The sequence below is a fragment of the Periplaneta americana genome, chromosome 9 (genome assembly GCF_040183065.1).
Source record: "Periplaneta americana isolate PAMFEO1 chromosome 9, P.americana_PAMFEO1_priV1, whole genome shotgun sequence".
NCBI classification, from domain to species: domain Eukaryota; kingdom Metazoa; phylum Arthropoda; class Insecta; order Blattodea; family Blattidae; genus Periplaneta; species Periplaneta americana.
In genome coordinates, this window is record NC_091125.1 from 137,452,475 (window position 1) to 137,462,753 (window position 10,279).

Below are 10,279 nucleotides of genomic sequence, written 5' to 3' on the forward strand. Positions count from 1 at the left end.
CAATAAGGCATCACTCATCAGGCAACTAAGTCAGAGATAATGAAGTAGGGTGACCAGTTCCTTTATAGACTTCAGATGTATACAAAAAATTGTTCTTCTTCAAGTGAGATGTACTGCCTGATTATAGATGGAGGCCTACATATCAGCCAGAACCTCAATCATTTGTGATGTAAACACCCTTAAAATGTCATACTCTTCATAACCTTTATTCTACAATGAAATTGGGTAAGTACTAATGAGAAACTTATCTGAAACTAAACATATTTTTGTTGTATAAAAAATAGCTATAAGGTTTTGGTACAAACTTCTTACTTCTAGTAAAACATCCCTTCTCGAACTCTTGTAAGCTATAACAAGGTACAGTCAAAAATAAATATGAAGTCAAAGTTAAGTAAAATAATACCTAAATTTAATCATTTTTGTTTAAATTACTTACACTTTAAGTCAATTGCGTGAGAATTATAGTCACAAAGAAACAATGGCAGTCCGCACTGATTGCCACCATGTGTCCGTCTGATAGAGCTGTAGGAAATGTTTGTTAGATACTAAACAAAAGTATAATGGTAACCTCGTGGCATGGTTTCATGTCCACTACAATGATAACTATTGTTACCATGTCAGAAAAATTTGCGTTATCTACTCATTTGACACTTCCTTTTCTTCTTCGTAAGGAGCTACATCATTCAGATGTTTTAGCTTTTCGTTAAACCAAAATTTGACGCTTTTACACGGCGGATCTCCCTGACCCTATGGTCAGCACGACACAGAACCACCACGGAGATGTCACAGGACAAGTATAAGACAATGAACAAACCCCTAGTTCCATGGAATGAAGATAAATCTCTGTTCAAGCCAGGGAACGAAGCACGGTCCACTTGGTTGGAGAACAGAAACGAAGCACGGGCCACTTGGTTGGAGAGCATACACTATCCACTGATCCTAGGCGACGGACACTCAACTGACACCAGGTTATATTTATTTGAGATTTACTCAACATTACTTATACAGGGACATCATTTTATTTTTACTAACAATTTTAATATTAACCTGTCTATACCTTTAGAGAACCGGAAACACCGCTTGCTCCCCCCTCCAAGACTGGAGTTCGATGATACTGGCGTAAAACACAAATCACTCTACTAGGTATAGGATGGAAGAAAAGTAGTTCATCCATTTACGTAAACTAGGAAATATCGCGAATTTGAGTTTGATAATTTTCATTAGGTTTTTCTTTAATCAAAGTACAGTACTGTATTAAGAATAAGTGTTTTTACTCACGAAGTATTCATTATGCAGTGTATATTATACTGTCTACAGCACATTAGCGTACAATATAGAGAAAGAAGTTAAATTGAAAAATAATCATAATATGAGTATTTAAACACAATTTTGAAAATGGTGGCCGTTCATTTCGATACAGGCTTCAGTTCTTTTGTGCATATTATCGCACTATAGACTATTGCATCTAATTCCAATTGCCAGTTTCGTCCTTCGTACTAGTAACTCATGTTGAAATAATTCTGTACCTACTCTACGTACTGTGAATTCAATCTTCACTTCTGCCCGACCCGAAAATATAAAATTACTCAGACATGCTATCTACTGTGGTTATGCCGCAGGATTGTAGAAAGGGAGGAAATCACGTGACAGTTAATTACTTAACGAGGCCCTTTTATTTAAGTTAAATTAAACAGCTGTATAATATTACGTAAACGTCCAATTCCTAAGAGAAATTAATGTTTTCAGAAAAGAGCTAAGACAGCCCAGCTTTTACAGAGGGGCGAGCAGAAGCAGGTGGGGGAAATCGGGATGCGACGTAGGCAAACGGACAGTACCTGTGCGAAAAATGATTCAATATTGAAAGCTCTTTCGTCACTGGAAAACGCGAACATATTTCTGGAACGTATTATACTCAGTAACTCAGTACTGCTTACTATCTGCGGTCTTGGTTCTGTGTGGAGTTGGAACTTCCTTAGTAGAAGGGGTGGGAGTGAAGTACATTCAAAAACTCAGGTACAATAAAAATTGAAGTAAAAATAAAATGATGTCCCTGTACATTGTTAAGTTATAATTCTGGAGTTCTTGGGAAAAGTGACATAAGTCACAGTTTCCACAAACCTTTTTTGATAATTTATTGACAACTTACGGAATATCTGCTCGCTTGGAAAAAAAATACATAAGTATTTCTCCCATTACAATAATTCATATAGAAAAAAATCAAATCGACATAAACCAGTGTAAGTTGTCAATAAATTATCAAAAAAGGTTTGTGGAAACTGACTTATGTCACTTTTCCCAAGTACTACAGAATTATCCCTCTATGTACACTTAACAAGGGTTTAAATTCATTATTAATTAGGTACGTTAATAATTTTTACTATGGAAAAAATCTAGCAAGTTTTCAACATATATCTCATGGATAATGGACCTGTTACTATCTATTGCACTAACCTTCAATCTAGGAGCATTCCCAAACCCACACCGGTTGACTACACTAAGGTTCGCTGCGTAACCAGGTTTCGAACAAGTCCCCTCACTCGTCCCTAGGGCAGCCCCCTCCGTGCGTCGCCAGTCGGCGATCGGGGAATGCTATGGAATGATGACGAAATGGAAAAATGGTGACGGAATGATGTAGATGCCTAATATGGGGGGGGAAACAGAAGAACTCCGAAAAAAACCCCAACCGCGACTTTGTCCGCCACAAGTGTCATTATGAATTTTTCAATGAAAATAGAAAAGACTGAAGAATGCTGGGTTTGCAGTGAAAAGACCTGCCTTTAGGCAGAACAGTATGAATGAATGACATTTGCTCGGATCAAATGTCTGCACATTTAAAGGACAAAACTAAAATTATTTCAATCATTCATTATCATAATACACTGGTCTTTCAAATCGACTGAGCTTATTGGGAATGAAATCAATGGTTTTCCCAAAACAAGCTATGAAATATTTCATATAAAATAAATTTTTATCTCGAAAAGGATACAAAAACAAGCAAAATTGTATTTTAAGTTTTTTGTTTGAAATATCTCAAAGAATAATCCTCTAAAATTACTGTCATTACTTACGGTTCACTTTGTACAGTGAAGTGGCTGATGTTTTTTTACAAGGTGTTCTGCCGATACTGGACCAATTCGGCGGTCAACAATTCATCACTGCTGGGCAGGTTGCATAAGCTCGAGGGACTTTCAGCTAGTGTTTCAGTATTTTGTAAAGGTAACGTTGATGTGAAAACTAGAAATTATTTAATTTACAGTATATTCACGCACGTGAAGACAAAATTATTAGAAACTTGGTAGTTCCAAACTTTTAATTTTAAATTTTCATCAAAGCCATTCAGCCAATCACAAGACAGGAGGAACGCAATAATATGAGATCGATAATTGAATCAAACAACAAGATAAACACATTATCGTATTTTCCTGTAGTATAAGGAACGGCGGCGTTGTACTGCAAAACATGCCTACAATATCAAAATGAATTAGCGTCAAGGGACTCTACACGACAGAATGTAGACAAACTTTATTGCTTAGGTAACAACAGGTAGCTGACTCCTTTCCACAATTGATTTTCAATCACGGACACGGATTGAGAACCACAGAAATAATTATCCCTCCCTAGCTACTTAGCTTCTCGTTTTCAACATTTGTCCTCATATCACGAAATAGATACTCGCTCACAACACCATATCACACTCTCCATTCCTAAACACAGAACATCCTTCTACTCTTCATCTTTCATCGTCTCTGCAGCTCACCTCTGGAACTCTCTACCACAACATGTCAGAAACTGTCGGACATTGTCTAGTTTCAAAAATAAATTAAAATTGCACTTTTTCAATTCAGATTCCTTTCAGTTATAAGTCCTTTTCTCTGCGATAGTTTTGTAAAAATACAGGCTATATATTTCTTTCCTTCCTTTCCCCTTTTTGTTCTCTTTATCAGCCGATGAATTTATTATCATAGCATTTTTATTGTGAATTTTATTTAATTTTCGTATTTCTTTTCTTTTTTATTATTATTTTATTACATTCCATTTTGTTATATTCTTCCTTACGTTTTCCATATTAATCATTTGTACTAAATGAGTTGCTTTTACTATATTCCAATGTATTTTACTTTCTTTTTTTTTTTTTCTATTATGGTATTATTTTCATGTTGTTTAGTGTCGATTGTATTATGCTATTATTATTTTTTTTTGTAATATGTTAGTATTCTGTTCTTTAACTTTTTGTTAAATTTTAACTGCTTGTATATTTTGTGACCTAGTAGAGTGTAAGAGAAGACCCTATGGCCTGAACTCTGCCAATATAAATAAAGAATTATTATTATTATTATTATTATTATTATTATTATTATTATTATTATTATTATTATTATTATTATTATTATGTTCTTCATTCCGAATGCTGAAATTTTCTTTCCTATTTACGTCAAAATAAATTTTTATATATCAATTTTCATTGAGTACTTAAAATAATCATAGAATTTGAACCCGTACTCAAGGATCAATTTAAGATGTCGTGATTTCTTTCAAACTTCTGCTGCTCAGTGAGGCAACACTGCCCGCGGGCGGAATCTGGAAGAGGCGGAACACCGCGTAAGAAACATCGTGTCTCCCACAAATAGTAATTCCTACAATCGTCGCCAACATTTTAACAAGAAATGAAGGGTAGCTTGTGAGACTGAAGGAAGGTGAGGAGAGTGTAATGTAAGGTGGTAACTGGCACCATCCGGCAACTGAGGGAAACTACGGATGCCAAGCTATCGAACTCGAACGACGGGCTGCCTCGCTGTGGGGCAGAGCGTGCCGCACGGTGTGAAAGCTTGCCGCAGACTAACCTGTCACCCCCGTCACTGTCGACGCCGGACGAATCCACTTTTAGCTTATTTTCCGTTCTCGCGTCAGACCAACTCGGCTGGTTCGAATCTAGACTGAGACTCCAGCCACGAGTATGAAATTCTTTCATATCACCGGGAGTCCAGCGACAATTCTGACGCCCTGTCATCAAAGAAACTCGAGCTTGAACCTCGAAAGATCGCGTAGCATTTGTAACAGAATAGCTGAGAGTGTTTCCTCTATTTCCTATACTTATAGTCCAGGTCAGCCTAAGGGTGAAACATAACCATTTTCTTCCCATTACTATATATTCTAGTGGATTGTGGTGATTTTCTAGTTTGCAGGTTGAATTTTCTTTTGCCAACTTCGTTTCGAATTTCGATACTGACAAATACTACAGTTGGTAGTGATTTTGTAACTGGTATGTTGGCACCTGAGACAAATATCGATAATATTTGTCGATACTGGAGTTCCATGAATTATACTAGATTTCTGAGCCGGTTACTGGAAGCTAAAGAAATTTGAACATACTAATAATTAATTAATATCAGTACTAATATTAATACATAATAATTATTTTATGTGTTGCGTTGTGGTTATAATTCAAGACTATAGCCAAGTAAGTTTTCGGAGTTAATATTAATAATTTCATGTCATCAAACAAAATACATTTTTAGGTTAAGTCTCGTGAGTCAATTGTTTAGTCAAACCAATGAATTTCGTATTCCCAGACAAAATACTTGACATTTTGATCCCTTTCTCGTATAGTTTGCCTACGAAAATGTTACAAATTACTGAATTATTTAGAATAATCTTCCAACATAAAGTAAGCTAAGTAAATAAGTCATTTAGTACGTAGGATCGTGTGATATATGGTAACAGTTGGCAACACTGACAAGACGGCAATATTTGCTGTTTAGGAACTGTTGTGTGACCCTCACTATATAATTAGAGTACGGATTTTTATGTCGTTAAAATGTAATTTTAGGTGCCTAAAATAGGCTTAAAAGTGTAGGAAATAGTTTCTAAAGAATTGGAAATAAGCTCTAACAAAAATAATGTTTTCTTTAAAAACCTGTTTCAAATCATCAGGAATGACTTTTAGAATTTAATAATTGTAAATGTTTATATACCGTTATCACCCTACTACTAGAACTACAAGAACAACAAATATATAACTAGTTATACACAAACTAAACAATGAAATGTGAAAAATATGTTTTAGACATAAATTCAGTATACAAACAAGTCAAATACAATCAATTTTTACCAAGCCTTATCCATTAATGTCCATAATTAGTTTAACAATAAATTACCAATACTTTTTCTAAATTATCAATAAAAAACAATGCTGTCTGTCACTCAATACAAATTTGTATGCTCCACATCCACTGAAGTAACAGGAGCGTATTTCAATTTTAACACAAGATGGACAGGAATGTTGCATTGTTCTTCCCTGTTAGGATACAGGTCCTTCAGTCCTACATTTCTCTGTAGAACTTGGTCCAGTTTATCCCGTAGGCCTACTTTATTTCCAGCAGAACCAGGAACACTTTTGATCCTGTCTTGCATATCATAAAATATTTTCATTTGTTCATACAGTGGTTTTCCTGCTGCTTCCAGTGATGCAATAACGTGCACTAGGAAAGTGAAGTGTGACTTAAAAAATGCTAGGTCCCTCTGAATACCAGAATCTTCCATCACTTCCTTTGCAGAAACAATGCTTGCAGTCTCGTCTTCTAGACTTGAAACAACGTCTTTCACTTCACTAGTGTGATCGTTTCAACCATGCTCCCCAGCAGGTTAGTACAGGTTCTGGTGGCAGAGAGACATTGGGCAATTTCTCAAGGAAAATCTGAACCCTTGTTGGCGCCTTTACGAAAACTTTTTTTACAGTAGAAATCAATTTATTTACATTTGGATATTGTAACTTGATATGCTCTGTGACACGATTAACGCACACTGAAAAATACATTTTCGAATTTAAAATATCAATTTTTGAAATAAGAATGGATGTTTTGACATATTAGAGATAGAACATAATAGGTCAAAATAAGCATTATCGACGAAACAGGCATTTTTAGGTGCTATTAAAATATCAATTTTAGGCATAGTTTCATATGAAACGTGTACTTGCAAGCTTCTATGAACTTATCTTCTAAGGATTAAAATAGGTTTTTACCTAAAATCCGAAGTCTACTTATAATTAGCCTACATTATTATTCCATTATCATTTATTACACTCTTTGTACATTAATTTAATGGAAAATGATTTGAAGAGACCGACCCATAAATGCAGAAGGCCAGTAGTCTAATAAATGTCCGCGATTGCAGCAGGAAGGGAAATCGAGGGACTATGAAACAAATTGGATCCTACGCTACTCGGTAAAAAAAAGGGGGGAAACCGATTAGATGTATTCTGAATATCAATAAACTAATACAATTTCTAATTATATACATTTCTTACTTCATGGTCAAGATATACCACACGTTCTTCAATACGATATTTATTTAATAGTGTATTTATTTACTAAATTATTTAGTTATTTATTATTTATCTAGTTATTCATAATTTATTTACTTATTTATTGTTTATTTACTCATTTATTTGTTATTTGTTTTTGTTTGCTTGCTTATTTATTTAACTGTTTATTAATTTATTTAATGGTTTGTTTATTTATTTGTGTTTTGATTTAATTATTTTTATTTATGTATTTCTTTAGGGACTACTGTTGTTTTAACCCTAACACCTGTACTCTAAACATTTATTTATGTAGCCTAACGTAAGTTGTTAATTATTCAATTCTCAGACCTTGCCATTCGCTTTGTAATATAAAATACTTGCGTATTTATTATTTGACGGTATGTTATAATCGAAATCGTTTGTTTATTTTATTTATTTCTATCCGAAGGTTACGAGTAAACCACTGGTTTACTATTATAGCAACTTTCTGATTCAACCCGCACACATTTCTTTTGAAGTAAAATATTTGTAATCGACCTTTAAGAAAAAATAAATTGAGAGGCTTGTTTTCCAAACAATTTTTGTCCATTTCCGTAACTTTGTGGGAAATCACGCAAAACGTTTTTAGGTCTAAAATTTCTTACAAGCTAAGCAAGAGGCATTATGAAACCAAAGAGGTTGGGTGCATTTAGAATGAAATGGGAGCACGAGACTCTTTTATTCGCAAATTCTCCTGTTAACAAGAGTCAGTTTGATTCCAATAAGTTAGTCACTTTTAACGGAAGATTTTTGTGGTTTATAGGGCGTTCTGAAGGCAAATCATGACAGTCGTATGTAATGTTCTAGGCCTATTTGAAGAATGCATGGACACAGAAAGTTTATTTTCGTTATCAGTGGACAAGAAACATTTTGAAAACGAGCTCCTCAATTGTAATGTTTTGTCATGAAAGGTTTTTCTGTTCTTAACATTATCGACTGTGAGTTTAAAAATCCACTACTGGTAACTGACATGCTTGTTGAAGGAGTATCACTCAAATTATTCATGTCATTTAAAACAAAATGTATTTAAAGCTGCACAGGAATTATTGATTTGACTGTAAAAAAAATTGCATAACATTCATAATTATTTTGTGATTTAAGTTTCTTTTATGTTCAAATTTAAATTCAATTTTGAATAACGATTGTAAATATTTAATCCTGGACAGCCGATATAAGGGATGGTCCTCCAGCTTGGGGCTTGGGCGAAGGGTTAACAACCCATCACCGTAAAAAAAGATCTTGTTGCGAAACTCCGACATAAGGTGCTTAGGAAAATATTTAGGGCTAAGAGGGATGAAGTTACAGGAGAATGGAGAAATTTACACAACCAGAACTGCACGCATTGTATTCTTCACCTGGCATAATTAGGAACATTAAATCCAGACGTTTGAGATGGGCAGGGCATGTAGCACGTATGGATGGATCCAGAAATGCGTATAGTGTTAGTTGCGAGACCTGAGGGAAAAAAGCTTGAAGATGCAGATGGGAGGATAATATTAAAATGCATTTGAGGGCGGTGGGATATGATGGTAGGGACTGGATTAATCTTGCTCAGGATAGGGACCGACGGCGGCCTTATGTGAGGGCAACAATGAACCTCCGTGTTCTCTTGTCACTTGTAAGTAAGATGGAAGAGGTTTTCACTTATTGGATAATAAATGGGAGAAGAAATTTTCTCATGAAATTTCGGCCAGCGCATGGGACCGGTGCCCACCCAGCATCGTGATGCACTTGGGGAGCTACGATAAGTAGCGAAATCCGGTTATGCAAACCAGCTATAACGGCTGGGGGCTCATCGTGCTAACCACACGATACCTTCGTTCTGGTTGGATGATCGTCCACCTCTGCTTCGGCATGTGGCCGTGAGGCCAGCAGCCGGCTGGTCGGTCTTGGCCCTTCGTGGGTTGTAGCGCCACGGATTATTATTATTATTATTATTATTATTATTATTATTATTATTATTATTATTATTATTATTATTATTATGAAAAACACGGGAATTTTACTTGAAGCAAGTAAAGAGATAGGTTTGGAAGTAAATCCCGAAAAGACAAAGTATATGATTATGTTTCGTGAACAGAATATTGTACGAAATGGAAATATAAAAATTGGAAATTTATCTTTTGAAGAGGTGGAGAAGTTCAAATATCTTGGAGCAACAGTAACAAATATATAAATGATACTCGGGAGGAAATTAAACACAGAATAAATATGGGAAATGCCTGTTATTATTTGGTTGAGAAGCTTTTATCATCCAGTCTGCTGTCAAAAAATCTGAAGGTTAGAATTTATAAAACAGTTATATTACCGGTTGTTCTTTATGCTTGTGAAACTTGGACTCTCACTTCGAGAGAGGAACATAGGTTAAGGATGTTTGAGAATAAGGTGCTTAGGAAAATATTTGGGGCTAAGAAGGATGAAGTTACAGGAGAATGGAGAAAGTTACACAACACAGAACTGCACGCATTGTATTGTTCACCTGACATAATTAGGAACATTAAATCCAGACGTTTGAGATGGGCAGGGCATGTAGCATGTATGGGCGAATCCAGAAATGCATATAGAGTGTTAGTTGGGAGGCCGGAGGGAAAAAGACCTTTGGGGAGGCCGAGACGTAGATGGGAGGATAATATTAAAATGGATTTGAGGGAGGTGGGATATAATGATAGAGAATGGATTAATCTTGCTCACGATAGGGACCGATGGCGGGTTTATGTGAGGGCGGCCATGAACCTCCGGGTTCCTTAAAAGCCAGTAAGTAAGTAAGTAAGTAAGTAAGTAAGTAAGTAAGTAAGTAAGTAAGTAAGTAAGTAACTAAGTAAGTTATTTCAAGTAGACAAAGCTCTATCTACAACAATTACAAAAAATAATGACAGAATCTTTTCTCTTTGCAGTTCATTTTGATAGTGGCGCCAAAACAAATAAGCATAAGAAAGA